A 14836-nucleotide genomic window follows, 5' to 3' on the forward strand; every position below is an offset into this window, starting at 1 on the left:
AGCCTACAGCACCCGGTATTCCCAGGCGGTCTCCCATCCAAGTACTAACCAGGCCCGACCCTGCTTAGCTTCCGAGATCAGACGAGATCGGGCGCGTTCAGGGTGGTATGGCCGTAGACGCCAGCTGCCGCCTCCTGGAGCCCCAAGAGCGTGAGGTGGGCGCGGCCTGCGTCTCCACACTGCTCCCCTGGCACGGCTGCGGGTGGGGGCTGCGGGGTGGGGGCTGGCGGCCTCTGGCCAAGCGGCCAGGGGCCCCGGACGCCTGCTGGGGCAGCCGGTCTCGCCCAGGTGGCCACTCGCTGGCTTTCTTCCCGAGGTGTCCCGGTGCCCGGACCAGGATCGAGTTTTCTCAGGGGAACATTGCTCGGTGCTCTCGGGCTCTTGTTCCTCTGGGGATGTGTCACTGCCTTGGCTAAGGCGGGGGTGTGGGGTGCGCACAGTTCTGGCCGCCCTCCTCCCTCGAATGCGGGAGCTGACACTTGGGCGCGTGGCTCCCGACGGACGTCTTGGGGACCTTTCCGGTCCTCCTCATCCACAAAGCCCCACTGCCCTTCCAGCCCTCTGCAAAACGGCAGCCGCGCCCTTAGCCGACCGGCTGCGCCCTCCTCCACACTCTGGGCCTGGGGCTGCGGGGCTCAATCGGGAACATTTCCAGCTCAGAGGCCCCTTTCACCACCGAAATCGTGGAGACAAGGGAAAGAAAAAAAACATCTCGTCCCATCCCTACTCAACGTCCTAAGAAATCCTGTCCTGTCAACCCTCAGGCTTCCTAAACTCTACACTTTGTCCTCAGAAGTATTTACTTCTGTTCCCTTCTAATTTTTCTCAGGGTTTCGACCACTGAGATGACGATCATGACGAAATGAAAATTCATTAAGAGTTGGTTTATAGAAAATCTTCTAGATGGCTTCATCCCTATGGTGAAACAACTATTGTCTTACATGATTCTAATACAGTTAGGAGCCTACATGTGCCTGTGATGAGGCTATTTGGGGTCACTGACACTGACCCCTCAATGAATGGGCACTCTGAGGTTTTACTCTCAGGATAACCACTGATATGTGTGGATAACCTCTAGAGAGCTGTCATGCTGTCATTCGTTCCTAGATAGTAAGCATATCTGCATTTTCCAAGGCTGTCGGGCCCTCTAAACTACAAAATTTACAGAAACGCTGTGATCAAATGCTGATGGTACTGACATACTCTTCACTTAGTTGCTAAGTTGTCCGTCAGAATTTTTACCATGGCTCTTTTACGTATTTGGAATTGCACTTCTGATCCTCCTGGGACATTTACAATCAAGCCCATTAAACAAAAAAAAAAAAAAAGAAACAATGAAAAAAGACTGTAACAGACAGGTACATGTCCCTCACACAAGTCAGCTTTAGATTCTGTTTTCTTTGTCATGGTTTAGAGGCCACTAGCTAAAAAGGGACTCCTTCCAAGCCTGTTTGTTGTTTAAATTTGGCCAAAGGGTCCAGCTGACACTGACTCCCACCTGACCTGTTTGTTGCTCGACCCCCCCACACACATAAGACACTTAGAGAAAAAAACTAATCCTCACGTCGAAAGATGAAAACGACCAATCGAAAAACACTCCGAGGAAACAGCTCAGAGACAAAGTTTCTAGAGATGAGGGTGAAAGGCCTTCCAAGTTGAAATGGAGTCCCTCATGCCAGACCTCTCAACACCTTGGTTCTTGCTGGGTGCTGCTTGCTCACGCCTGAAACCTTAGCTACTCAGGTGGATCACGTTTCCAGGCCCGCCCAAGCAAGTCCTTCCATGAGACCTGTTAGAAAAAGCCAAATGTTAGAAAAGAGGATGCCTCGAGGAAAAGGAGACCGAGACCTCTACAGACGAGAGCACGCTTTATTTTGCCTAGGTGAGGGGCGTCCTGCACTCTGGACATCCTGGGATGCAAGCCTCGCCGGGGGGGGGGGCGGGGGCTAGGGGTGAGGAGGTTTTCCGGGGTACGCAGCCAGGGAGAGGTAAAGAGAAGTGTCCTTGTGGTGGTAGACAGCCAGCACTTGCAAGCAATCAGGAAGCGATAAGGGGAAAAGTCCTTGTGGTCTCAGGCACTGCCCCTGCCTTTCTTTCTATCACAGGTAATTTAGGCAGTGTGGGCTTCGGGGACCCTGGAGAGTCAACCCTTTAAAACCCTCACACGAAAAGGGCTGGTGGAGCGGGGCAAGGTGTACGCCCTGAATTCAAGCACTGGTACCACAAAAATCAATACGTAAATACGTAAATACATAAATAAACAAATAAACAAATAAATAAAACAAAAAAGTGGTTATGATGGATGCGTGTCTATCGAACATGAAAGCCCTCTAGGCACAAACTTCTATGAGTGGCCACGGCGTTGTACACTACTCGGGAAGAAGTCCCTATTTCTACCTGCTCCGGACCCGTCCTAGCATACTTAAAAGTGGTGTTTTTAGTTTTGGACATAAAACACAGGGTTTGTTCTTAGACTCGCGGACCACAGCCTTGGATTGACTTTGGATAAACACTGAAAGGTAGAGACACTTGCCAATACAGCCTATTACACAAAGAAAGACTTCACACATTGCAGAGAAAGGTACAAACTACATTGCCACCAAACGATCCGAAACGGGCAGCAATTCATCACCACTCACACTCAAGCAGGGTACAGGACCAAGCAAAAGGAAACGCGCCCTCAATGTCAGGGTTGCAACTCTTTCTGGGACTTCTCCTTGCCAATGTATTCCCGGGTGTGTTTGAATTTTGCATTCTAAGCATACTCCCCTCACCGTGAGCTCAGGCCCTGCGCCCGCTGTCCCCGTGACTGCAGGCACCGCCGTGGGAGTTGGGGCCCCACGGAGAGGTCATGCACACGCTGACCTGTGTTGGGTCGAGCGACGGAGCAGCACCCGACTGAGGTGGCCTGCCTCCCTGTCCCCTGGCGTCTTGCCCTGGGCCCAGTGCACCACCTTGTGGCGAGCCAGGGTGTGGCGCGTCCCAGTCTGGGGCCCGCTGGGCTGCAGACCCGCTTTCTCAGGGCTTTCGCACTTCCCTCACCGTCCGCCTGAACGTTTTCTACTCCTGCTGGCTTTCTGAGGACAGTTGGGGAGCGGTCCCCAACGTGGCCTGGGACCCACCCGGCTGGTGCCCAGTGAGCGGGCGCGCGCCCCACGAGAGTGTGGGGAGGGGAGAGGAGAGGATTCGGGGGCGTGTCTGTGAGGTGGGAGGCGTGGGTCTGGCGGGGTGGCGGGGAAGGGGTCGCCGGTGGTGGTGGCGCTGGGTCGGGGCGGTGAGGTCCCGGAGGCCAAAAGGAGCAGCGAGGGAGGGACGAGCAAAAGCCTACAGCACCCGGTATTCCCAGGCGGTCTCCCATCCAAGTACTAACCAGGCCCGACCCTGCTTAGCTTCCGAGATCAGACGAGATCGGGCGCGTTCAGGGTGGTATGGCCGTAGACGCCAGCTGCCGCCTCCTGGAGCCCCAAGAGCGTGAGGTGGGCGCGGCCTGCGTCTCCACACTGCTCCCCTGGCACGGCTGCGGGTGGGGGCTGCGGGGTGGGGGCTGGCGGCCTCTGGCCAAGCGGCCAGGGGCCCCGGACGCCTGCTGGGGCAGCCGGTCTCGCCCAGGTGGCCACTCGCTGGCTTTCTTCCCGAGGTGTCCCGGTGCCCGGACCAGGATCGAGTTTTCTCAGGGGAACATTGCTCAGTGCTCTCGGGCTCTTGTTCCTCTGGGGATGTGTCACTGCCTTGGCTAAGGCGGGGGTGTGGGGTGCGCACAGTTCTGGCCGCCCTCCTCCCTCGAATGCGGGAGCCGACACTTGGGCGCGTGGCTCCCGACGGACGTCTTGGGGACCTTTCCGGTCCTCCTCATCCACAAAGCCCCACTGCCCCTCCAGCCCTCTGCAAAACGGCAGCCGCGCCCTTAGCCGACCCGCTGCGCCCTCCTCCACACTCTGGGCCTGGGGCTGCGGGGCTCAATCGGGAACATTTCCAGCTCAGAGGCCCCTTTCACCACCGAAATCGTGGAGACAAGGGAAAGAAAAAAAACATCTCGTCCCATCCCTACTCAACGTCCTAAGAAATCCTGTCCTGTCAACCCTCAGGCTTCCTAAACTCTACACTTTGTCCTCAGAAGTATTTACTTCTGTTCCCTTCTAATTTTTCTCAGGGTTTCGACCACTGAGATGACGATCATGACGAAATGAAAATTCATTAAGAGTTGGTTTATAGAAAATCTTCTAGATGGCTTCATCCCTATGGTGAAACAACTATTGTCTTACATGATTCTAATACAGTTAGGAGCCTACATGTGCCTGTGATGAGGCTATTTGGGGTCACTGACACTGACCCCTCAATGAATGGGCACTCTGAGGTTTTACTCTCAGGATAACCACTGATATGTGTGGATAACCTCTAGAGAGCTGTCATGCTGTCATTCGTTCCTAGATAGTAAGCATATCTGCATTTTCCAAGGCTGTCGGGCCCTCTAAACTACAAAATTTACAGAAACGCTGTGATCAAATGCTGATGGTACTGACATACTCTTCACTTAGTTGCTAAGTTGTCCGTCAGAATTTTTACCATGGCTCTTTTACGTATTTGGAATTGCACTTCTGATCCTCCTGGGACATTTACAATCAAGCCCATTAAACAAAAAAAAAAAAAAAGAAACAATGAAAAAAGACTGTAACAGACAGGTACATGTCCCTCACACAAGTCAGCTTTAGATTCTGTTTTCTTTGTCATGGTTTAGAGGCCACTAGCTAAAAAGGGACTCCTTCCAAGCCTGTTTGTTGTTTAAATTTGGCCAAAGGGTCCAGCTGACACTGACTCCCACCTGACCTGTTTGTTGCTCGACCCCCCCACACACATAAGACACTTAGAGAAAAAAACTAATCCTCACGTCGAAAGATGAAAACGACCAATCGAAAAACACTCCGAGGAAACAGCTCAGAGACAAAGTTTCTAGAGATGAGGGTGAAAGGCCTTCCAAGTTGAAATGGAGTCCCTCATGCCAGACCTCTCAACACCTTGGTTCTTGCTGGGTGCTGCTTGCTCACGCCTGAAACCTTAGCTACTCAGGTGGATCACGTTTCCAGGCCCGCCCAAGCAAGTCCTTCCATGAGACCTGTTAGAAAAAGCCAAATGTTAGAAAAGAGGATGCCTCGAGGAAAAGGAGACCGAGACCTCTACAGACGAGAGCACGCTTTATTTTGCCTAGGTGAGGGGCGTCCTGCACTCTGGACATCCTGGGATGCAAGCCTCGCCGGGGGGGGGGGGCGGGGGCTAGGGGTGAGGAGGTTTTCCGGGGTACGCAGCCAGGGAGAGGTAAAGAGAAGTGTCCTTGTGGTGGTAGACAGCCAGCACTTGCAAGCAATCAGGAAGCGATAAGGGGAAAAGTCCTTGTGGTCTCAGGCACTGCCCCTGCCTTTCTTTCTATCACAGGTAATTTAGGCAGTGTGGGCTTCGGGGACCCTGGAGAGTCAACCCTTTAAAACCCTCACACGAAAAGGGCTGGTGGAGCGGGGCAAGGTGTACGCCCTGAATTCAAGCACTGGTACCACAAAAATCAATACGTAAATACGTAAATACATAAATAAACAAATAAACAAATAAATAAAACAAAAAAGTGGTTATGATGGATGCGTGTCTATCGAACATGAAAGCCCTCTAGGCACAAACTTCTATGAGTGGCCACGGCGTTGTACACTACTCGGGAAGAAGTCCCTATTTCTACCTGCTCCGGACCCGTCCTAGCATACTTAAAAGTGGTGTTTTTAGTTTTGGACATAAAACACAGGGTTTGTTCTTAGACTCGCGGACCACAGCCTTGGATTGACTTTGGATAAACACTGAAAGGTAGAGACACTTGCCAATACAGCCTATTACACAAAGAAAGACTTCACACATTGCAGAGAAAGGTACAAACTACATTGCCACCAAACGATCCGAAACGGGCAGCAATTCATCACCACTCACACTCAAGCAGGGTACAGGACCAAGCAAAAGGAAACGCGCCCTCAATGTCAGGGTTGCAACTCTTTCTGGGACTTCTCCTTGCCAATGTATTCCCGGGTGTGTTTGAATTTTGCATTCTAAGCATACTCCCCTCACCGTGAGCTCAGGCCCTGCGCCCGCTGTCCCCGTGACTGCAGGCACCGCCGTGGGAGTTGGGGCCCCACGGAGAGGTCATGCACACGCTGACCTGTGTTGGGTCGAGCGACGGAGCAGCACCCGACTGAGGTGGCCTGCCTCCCTGTCCCCTGGCGTCTTGCCCTGGGCCCAGTGCACCACCTTGTGGCGAGCCAGGGTGTGGCGCGTCCCAGTCTGGGGCCCGCTGGGCTGCAGACCCGCTTTCTCAGGGCTTTCGCACTTCCCTCACCGTCCGCCTGAACGTTTTCTACTCCTGCTGGCTTTCTGAGGACAGTTGGGGAGCGGTCCCCAACGTGGCCTGGGACCCACCCGGCTGGTGCCCAGTGAGCGGGCGCGCGCCCCACGAGAGTGTGGGGAGGGGAGAGGAGAGGATTCGGGGGCGTGTCTGTGAGGTGGGAGGCGTGGGTCTGGCGGGGTGGCGGGGAAGGGGTCGCCGGTGGTGGTGGCGCTGGGTCGGGGCGGTGAGGTCCCGGAGGCCAAAAGGAGCAGCGAGGGAGGGACGAGCAAAAGCCTACAGCACCCGGTATTCCCAGGCGGTCTCCCATCCAAGTACTAACCAGGCCCGACCCTGCTTAGCTTCCGAGATCAGACGAGATCGGGCGCGTTCAGGGTGGTATGGCCGTAGACGCCAGCTGCCGCCTCCTGGAGCCCCAAGAGCGTGAGGTGGGCGCGGCCTGCGTCTCCACACTGCTCCCCTGGCACGGCTGCGGGTGGGGGCTGCGGGGTGGGGGCTGGCGGCCTCTGGCCAAGCGGCCAGGGGCCCCGGACGCCTGCTGGGGCAGCCGGTCTCGCCCAGGTGGCCACTCGCTGGCTTTCTTCCCGAGGTGTCCCGGTGCCCGGACCAGGATCGAGTTTTCTCAGGGGAACATTGCTCAGTGCTCTCGGGCTCTTGTTCCTCTGGGGATGTGTCACTGCCTTGGCTAAGGCGGGGGTGTGGGGTGCGCACAGTTCTGGCCGCCCTCCTCCCTCGAATGCGGGAGCCGACACTTGGGCGCGTGGCTCCCGACGGACGTCTTGGGGACCTTTCCGGTCCTCCTCATCCACAAAGCCCCACTGCCCCTCCAGCCCTCTGCAAAACGGCAGCCGCGCCCTTAGCCGACCCGCTGCGCCCTCCTCCACACTCTGGGCCTGGGGCTGCGGGGCTCAATCGGGAACATTTCCAGCTCAGAGGCCCCTTTCACCACCGAAATCGTGGAGACAAGGGAAAGAAAAAAAACATCTCGTCCCATCCCTACTCAACGTCCTAAGAAATCCTGTCCTGTCAACCCTCAGGCTTCCTAAACTCTACACTTTGTCCTCAGAAGTATTTACTTCTGTTCCCTTCTAATTTTTCTCAGGGTTTCGACCACTGAGATGACGATCATGACGAAATGAAAATTCATTAAGAGTTGGTTTATAGAAAATCTTCTAGATGGCTTCATCCCTATGGTGAAACAACTATTGTCTTACATGATTCTAATACAGTTAGGAGCCTACATGTGCCTGTGATGAGGCTATTTGGGGTCACTGACACTGACCCCTCAATGAATGGGCACTCTGAGGTTTTACTCTCAGGATAACCACTGATATGTGTGGATAACCTCTAGAGAGCTGTCATGCTGTCATTCGTTCCTAGATAGTAAGCATATCTGCATTTTCCAAGGCTGTCGGGCCCTCTAAACTACAAAATTTACAGAAACGCTGTGATCAAATGCTGATGGTACTGACATACTCTTCACTTAGTTGCTAAGTTGTCCGTCAGAATTTTTACCATGGCTCTTTTACGTATTTGGAATTGCACTTCTGATCCTCCTGGGACATTTACAATCAAGCCCATTAAACAAAAAAAAAAAAAAAAGAAACAATGAAAAAAGACTGTAACAGACAGGTACATGTCCCTCACACAAGTCAGCTTTAGATTCTGTTTTCTTTGTCATGGTTTAGAGGCCACTAGCTAAAAAGGGACTCCTTCCAAGCCTGTTTGTTGTTTAAATTTGGCCAAAGGGTCCAGCTGACACTGACTCCCACCTGACCTGTTTGTTGCTCGACCCCCCCACACACATAAGACACTTAGAGAAAAAAACTAATCCTCACGTCGAAAGATGAAAACGACCAATCGAAAAACACTCTGAGGAAACAGCTCAGAGACAAAGTTTCTAGAGATGAGGGTGAAAGGCCTTCCAAGTTGAAATGGAGTCCCTCATGCCAGACCTCTCAACACCTTGGTTCTTGCTGGGTGCTGCTTGCTCACGCCTGAAACCTTAGCTACTCAGGTGGATCACGTTTCCAGGCCCGCCCAAGCAAGTCCTTCCATGAGACCTGTTAGAAAAAGCCAAATGTTAGAAAAGAGGATGCCTCGAGGAAAAGGAGACCGAGACCTCTACAGACGAGAGCACGCTTTATTTTGCCTAGGTGAGGGGCGTCCTGCACTCTGGACATCCTGGGATGCAAGCCTCGCCGGGGGGGGGGGGGCGGGGGCTAGGGGTGAGGAGGTTTTCCGGGGTACGCAGCCAGGGAGAGGTAAAGAGAAGTGTCCTTGTGGTGGTAGACAGCCAGCACTTGCAAGCAATCAGGAAGCGATAAGGGGAAAAGTCCTTGTGGTCTCAGGCACTGCCCCTGCCTTTCTTTCTATCACAGGTAATTTAGGCAGTGTGGGCTTCGGGGACCCTGGAGAGTCAACCCTTTAAAACCCTCACACGAAAAGGGCTGGTGGAGCGGGGCAAGGTGTACGCCCTGAATTCAAGCACTGGTACCACAAAAATCAATACGTAAATACGTAAATACATAAATAAACAAATAAACAAATAAATAAAACAAAAAAGTGGTTATGATGGATGCGTGTCTATCGAACATGAAAGCCCTCTAGGCACAAACTTCTATGAGTGGCCACGGCGTTGTACACTACTCGGGAAGAAGTCCCTATTTCTACCTGCTCCGGACCCGTCCTAGCATACTTAAAAGTGGTGTTTTTAGTTTTGGACATAAAACACAGGGTTTGTTCTTAGACTCGCGGACCACAGCCTTGGATTGACTTTGGATAAACACTGAAAGGTAGAGACACTTGCCAATACAGCCTATTACACAAAGAAAGACTTCACACATTGCAGAGAAAGGTACAAACTACATTGCCACCAAACGATCCGAAACGGGCAGCAATTCATCACCACTCACACTCAAGCAGGGTACAGGACCAAGCAAAAGGAAACGCGCCCTCAATGTCAGGGTTGCAACTCTTTCTGGGACTTCTCCTTGCCAATGTATTCCCGGGTGTGTTTGAATTTTGCATTCTAAGCATACTCCCCTCACCGTGAGCTCAGGCCCTGCGCCCGCTGTCCCCGTGACTGCAGGCACCGCCGTGGGAGTTGGGGCCCCACGGAGAGGTCATGCACACGCTGACCTGTGTTGGGTCGAGCGACGGAGCAGCACCCGACTGAGGTGGCCTGCCTCCCTGTCCCCTGGCGTCTTGCCCTGGGCCCAGTGCACCACCTTGTGGCGAGCCAGGGTGTGGCGCGTCCCAGTCTGGGGCCCGCTGGGCTGCAGACCCGCTTTCTCAGGGCTTTCGCACTTCCCTCACCGTCCGCCTGAACGTTTTCTACTCCTGCTGGCTTTCTGAGGACAGTTGGGGAGCGGTCCCCAACGTGGCCTGGGACCCACCCGGCCGGTGCCCAGTGAGCGGGCGCGCGCCCCACGAGAGTGTGGGGAGGGGAGAGGAGAGGATTCGGGGGCGTGTCTGTGAGGTGGGAGGCGTGGGTCTGGCGGGGTGGCGGGGAAGGGGTCGCCGGTGGTGGTGGCGCTGGGTCGGGGCGGTGAGGTCCCGGAGGCCAAAAGGAGCAGCGAGGGAGGGACGAGCAAAAGCCTACAGCACCCGGTATTCCCAGGCGGTCTCCCATCCAAGTACTAACCAGGCCCGACCCTGCTTAGCTTCCGAGATCAGACGAGATCGGGCGCGTTCAGGGTGGTATGGCCGTAGACGCCAGCTGCCGCCTCCTGGAGCCCCAAGAGCGTGAGGTGGGCGCGGCCTGCGTCTCCACACTGCTCCCCTGGCACGGCTGCGGGTGGGGGCTGCGGGGTGGGGGCTGGCGGCCTCTGGCCAAGCGGCCAGGGGCCCCGGACGCCTGCTGGGGCAGCCGGTCTCGCCCAGGTGGCCACTCGCTGGCTTTCTTCCCGAGGTGTCCCGGTGCCCGGACCAGGATCGAGTTTTCTCAGGGGAACATTGCTCAGTGCTCTCGGGCTCTTGTTCCTCTGGGGATGTGTCACTGCCTTGGCTAAGGCGGGGGTGTGGGGTGCGCACAGTTCTGGCCGCCCTCCTCCCTCGAATGCGGGAGCCGACACTTGGGCGCGTGGCTCCCGACGGACGTCTTGGGGACCTTTCCGGTCCTCCTCATCCACAAAGCCCCACTGCCCCTCCAGCCCTCTGCAAAACGGCAGCCGCGCCCTTAGCCGACCCGCTGCGCCCTCCTCCACACTCTGGGCCTGGGGCTGCGGGGCTCAATCGGGAACATTTCCAGCTCAGAGGCCCCTTTCACCACCGAAATCGTGGAGACAAGGGAAAGAAAAAAAACATCTCGTCCCATCCCTACTCAACGTCCTAAGAAATCCTGTCCTGTCAACCCTCAGGCTTCCTAAACTCTACACTTTGTCCTCAGAAGTATTTACTTCTGTTCCCTTCTAATTTTTCTCAGGGTTTCGACCACTGAGATGACGATCATGACGAAATGAAAATTCATTAAGAGTTGGTTTATAGAAAATCTTCTAGATGGCTTCATCCCTATGGTGAAACAACTATTGTCTTACATGATTCTAATACAGTTAGGAGCCTACATGTGCCTGTGATGAGGCTATTTGGGGTCACTGACACTGACCCCTCAATGAATGGGCACTCTGAGGTTTTACTCTCAGGATAACCACTGATATGTGTGGATAACCTCTAGAGAGCTGTCATGCTGTCATTCGTTCCTAGATAGTAAGCATATCTGCATTTTCCAAGGCTGTCGGGCCCTCTAAACTACAAAATTTACAGAAACGCTGTGATCAAATGCTGATGGTACTGACATACTCTTCACTTAGTTGCTAAGTTGTCCGTCAGAATTTTTACCATGGCTCTTTTACGTATTTGGAATTGCACTTCTGATCCTCCTGGGACATTTACAATCAAGCCCATTAAACAAAAAAAAAAAAAAGAAACAATGAAAAAAGACTGTAACAGACAGGTACATGTCCCTCACACAAGTCAGCTTTAGATTCTGTTTTCTTTGTCATGGTTTAGAGGCCACTAGCTAAAAAGGGACTCCTTCCAAGCCTGTTTGTTGTTTAAATTTGGCCAAAGGGTCCAGCTGACACTGACTCCCACCTGACCTGTTTGTTGCTCGACCCCCCCACACACATAAGACACTTAGAGAAAAAAACTAATCCTCACGTCGAAAGATGAAAACGACCAATCGAAAAACACTCCGAGGAAACAGCTCAGAGACAAAGTTTCTAGAGATGAGGGTGAAAGGCCTTCCAAGTTGAAATGGAGTCCCTCATGCCAGACCTCTCAACACCTTGGTTCTTGCTGGGTGCTGCTTGCTCACGCCTGAAACCTTAGCTACTCAGGTGGATCACGTTTCCAGGCCCGCCCAAGCAAGTCCTTCCATGAGACCTGTTAGAAAAAGCCAAATGTTAGAAAAGAGGATGCCTCGAGGAAAAGGAGACCGAGACCTCTACAGACGAGAGCACGCTTTATTTTGCCTAGGTGAGGGGCGTCCTGCACTCTGGACATCCTGGGATGCAAGCCTCGCCGGGGGGGTGGGGGGGCGGGGGCTAGGGGTGAGGAGGTTTTCCGGGGTACGCAGCCAGGGAGAGGTAAAGAGAAGTGTCCTTGTGGTGGTAGACAGCCAGCACTTGCAAGCAATCAGGAAGCGATAAGGGGAAAAGTCCTTGTGGTCTCAGGCACTGCCCCTGCCTTTCTTTCTATCACAGGTAATTTAGGCAGTGTGGGCTTCGGGGACCCTGGAGAGTCAACCCTTTAAAACCCTCACACGAAAAGGGCTGGTGGAGCGGGGCAAGGTGTACGCCCTGAATTCAAGCACTGGTACCACAAAAATCAATACGTAAATACGTAAATACATAAATAAACAAATAAACAAATAAATAAAACAAAAAAGTGGTTATGATGGATGCGTGTCTATCGAACATGAAAGCCCTCTAGGCACAAACTTCTATGAGTGGCCACGGCGTTGTACACTACTCGGGAAGAAGTCCCTATTTCTACCTGCTCCGGACCCGTCCTAGCATACTTAAAAGTGGTGTTTTTAGTTTTGGACATAAAACACAGGGTTTGTTCTTAGACTCGCGGACCACAGCCTTGGATTGACTTTGGATAAACACTGAAAGGTAGAGACACTTGCCAATACAGCCTATTACACAAAGAAAGACTTCACACATTGCAGAGAAAGGTACAAACTACATTGCCACCAAACGATCCGAAACGGGCAGCAATTCATCACCACTCACACTCAAGCAGGGTACAGGACCAAGCAAAAGGAAACGCGCCCTCAATGTCAGGGTTGCAACTCTTTCTGGGACTTCTCCTTGCCAATGTATTCCCGGGTGTGTTTGAATTTTGCATTCTAAGCATACTCCCCTCACCGTGAGCTCAGGCCCTGCGCCCGCTGTCCCCGTGACTGCAGGCACCGCCGTGGGAGTTGGGGCCCCACGGAGAGGTCATGCACACGCTGACCTGTGTTGGGTCGAGCGACGGAGCAGCACCCGACTGAGGTGGCCTGCCTCCCTGTCCCCTGGCGTCTTGCCCTGGGCCCAGTGCACCACCTTGTGGCGAGCCAGGGTGTGGCGCGTCCCAGTCTGGGGCCCGCTGGGCTGCAGACCCGCTTTCTCAGGGCTTTCGCACTTCCCTCACCGTCCGCCTGAACGTTTTCTACTCCTGCTGGCTTTCTGAGGACAGTTGGGGAGCGGTCCCCAACGTGGCCTGGGACCCACCCGGCTGGTGCCCAGTGAGCGGGCGCGCGCCCCACGAGAGTGTGGGGAGGGGAGAGGAGAGGATTCGGGGGCGTGTCTGTGAGGTGGGAGGCGTGGGTCTGGCGGGGTGGCGGGGAAGGGGTCGCCGGTGGTGGTGGCGCTGGGTCGGGGCGGTGAGGTCCCGGAGGCCAAAAGGAGCAGCGAGGGAGGGACGAGCAAAAGCCTACAGCACCCGGTATTCCCAGGCGGTCTCCCATCCAAGTACTAACCAGGCCCGACCCTGCTTAGCTTCCGAGATCAGACGAGATCGGGCGCGTTCAGGGTGGTATGGCCGTAGACGCCAGCTGCCGCCTCCTGGAGCCCCAAGAGCGTGAGGTGGGCGCGGCCTGCGTCTCCACACTGCTCCCCTGGCACGGCTGCGGGTGGGGGCTGCGGGGTGGGGGCTGGCGGCCTCTGGCCAAGCGGCCAGGGGCCCCGGACGCCTGCTGGGGCAGCCGGTCTCGCCCAGGTGGCCACTCGCTGGCTTTCTTCCCGAGGTGTCCCGGTGCCCGGACCAGGATCGAGTTTTCTCAGGGGAACATTGCTCAGTGCTCTCGGGCTCTTGTTCCTCTGGGGATGTGTCACTGCCTTGGCTAAGGCGGGGGTGTGGGGTGCGCACAGTTCTGGCCGCCCTCCTCCCTCGAATGCGGGAGCCGACACTTGGGCGCGTGGCTCCCGACGGACGTCTTGGGGACCTTTCCGGTCCTCCTCATCCACAAAGCCCCACTGCCCCTCCAGCCCTCTGCAAAACGGCAGCCGCGCCCTTAGCCGACCCGCTGCGCCCTCCTCCACACTCTGGGCCTGGGGCTGCGGGGCTCAATCGGGAACATTTCCAGCTCAGAGGCCCCTTTCACCACCGAAATCGTGGAGACAAGGGAAAGAAAAAAAACATCTCGTCCCATCCCTACTCAACGTCCTAAGAAATCCTGTCCTGTCAACCCTCAGGCTTCCTAAACTCTACACTTTGTCCTCAGAAGTATTTACTTCTGTTCCCTTCTAATTTTTCTCAGGGTTTCGACCACTGAGATGACGATCATGACGAAATGAAAATTCATTAAGAGTTGGTTTATAGAAAATCTTCTAGATGGCTTCATCCCTATGGTGAAACAACTATTGTCTTACATGATTCTAATACAGTTAGGAGCCTACATGTGCCTGTGATGAGGCTATTTGGGGTCACTGACACTGACCCCTCAATGAATGGGCACTCTGAGGTTTTACTCTCAGGATAACCACTGATATGTGTGGATAACCTCTAGAGAGCTGTCATGCTGTCATTCGTTCCTAGATAGTAAGCATATCTGCATTTTCCAAGGCTGTCGGGCCCTCTAAACTACAAAATTTACAGAAACGCTGTGATCAAATGCTGATGGTACTGACATACTCTTCACTTAGTTGCTAAGTTGTCCGTCAGAATTTTTACCATGGCTCTTTTACGTATTTGGAATTGCACTTCTGATCCTCCTGGGACATTTACAATCAAGCCCATTAAACAAAAAAAAAAAAAAAAGAAACAATGAAAAAAGACTGTAACAGACAGGTACATGTCCCTCACACAAGTCAGCTTTAGATTCTGTTTTCTTTGTCATGGTTTAGAGGCCACTAGCTAAAAAGGGACTCCTTCCAAGCCTGTTTGTTGTTTAAATTTGGCCAAAGGGTCCAGCTGACACTGACTCCCACCTGACCTGTTTGTTGCTCGACCCCCCCACACACATAAGACACTTAG

The 14836-nt window shown here is 54.0% G+C and overlaps 5 non-coding genes across 5 annotated transcripts; all 5 read right to left on the reverse strand.

The window, feature by feature from the left end:
- Positions 1 to 119, reverse strand: LOC141420518 (5S ribosomal RNA). Its single transcript, XR_012445068.1, has one exon. It is a non-coding gene; the product is annotated as a 5S ribosomal RNA (ribosomal RNA).
- A 3202-nt stretch (positions 120 to 3321) lies between these two features.
- Positions 3322 to 3440, reverse strand: LOC141420519 (5S ribosomal RNA). Its single transcript, XR_012445069.1, has one exon. It is a non-coding gene; the product is annotated as a 5S ribosomal RNA (ribosomal RNA).
- Positions 3441 to 6643: 3203 nt separating this feature from the next.
- LOC141420520 (5S ribosomal RNA) lies at positions 6644 to 6762 on the reverse strand. Its single transcript, XR_012445070.1, has one exon. It is a non-coding gene; the product is annotated as a 5S ribosomal RNA (ribosomal RNA).
- Positions 6763 to 9967: 3205 nt separating this feature from the next.
- LOC141420521 (5S ribosomal RNA) lies at positions 9968 to 10086 on the reverse strand. The gene has a single exon (XR_012445071.1). It is a non-coding gene; the product is annotated as a 5S ribosomal RNA (ribosomal RNA).
- A 3205-nt stretch (positions 10087 to 13291) lies between these two features.
- Positions 13292 to 13410, reverse strand: LOC141420522 (5S ribosomal RNA). The gene has a single exon (XR_012445072.1). It is a non-coding gene; the product is annotated as a 5S ribosomal RNA (ribosomal RNA).
- Between the last annotated feature and the right edge of the window lie 1426 nt (positions 13411 to 14836).

The sequence above is a fragment of the Castor canadensis genome, unplaced genomic scaffold (genome assembly GCF_047511655.1).
Source record: "Castor canadensis unplaced genomic scaffold, mCasCan1.hap1v2 HAP1_SCAFFOLD_318, whole genome shotgun sequence".
Taxonomy (NCBI): Eukaryota; Metazoa; Chordata; class Mammalia; order Rodentia; family Castoridae; genus Castor; species Castor canadensis.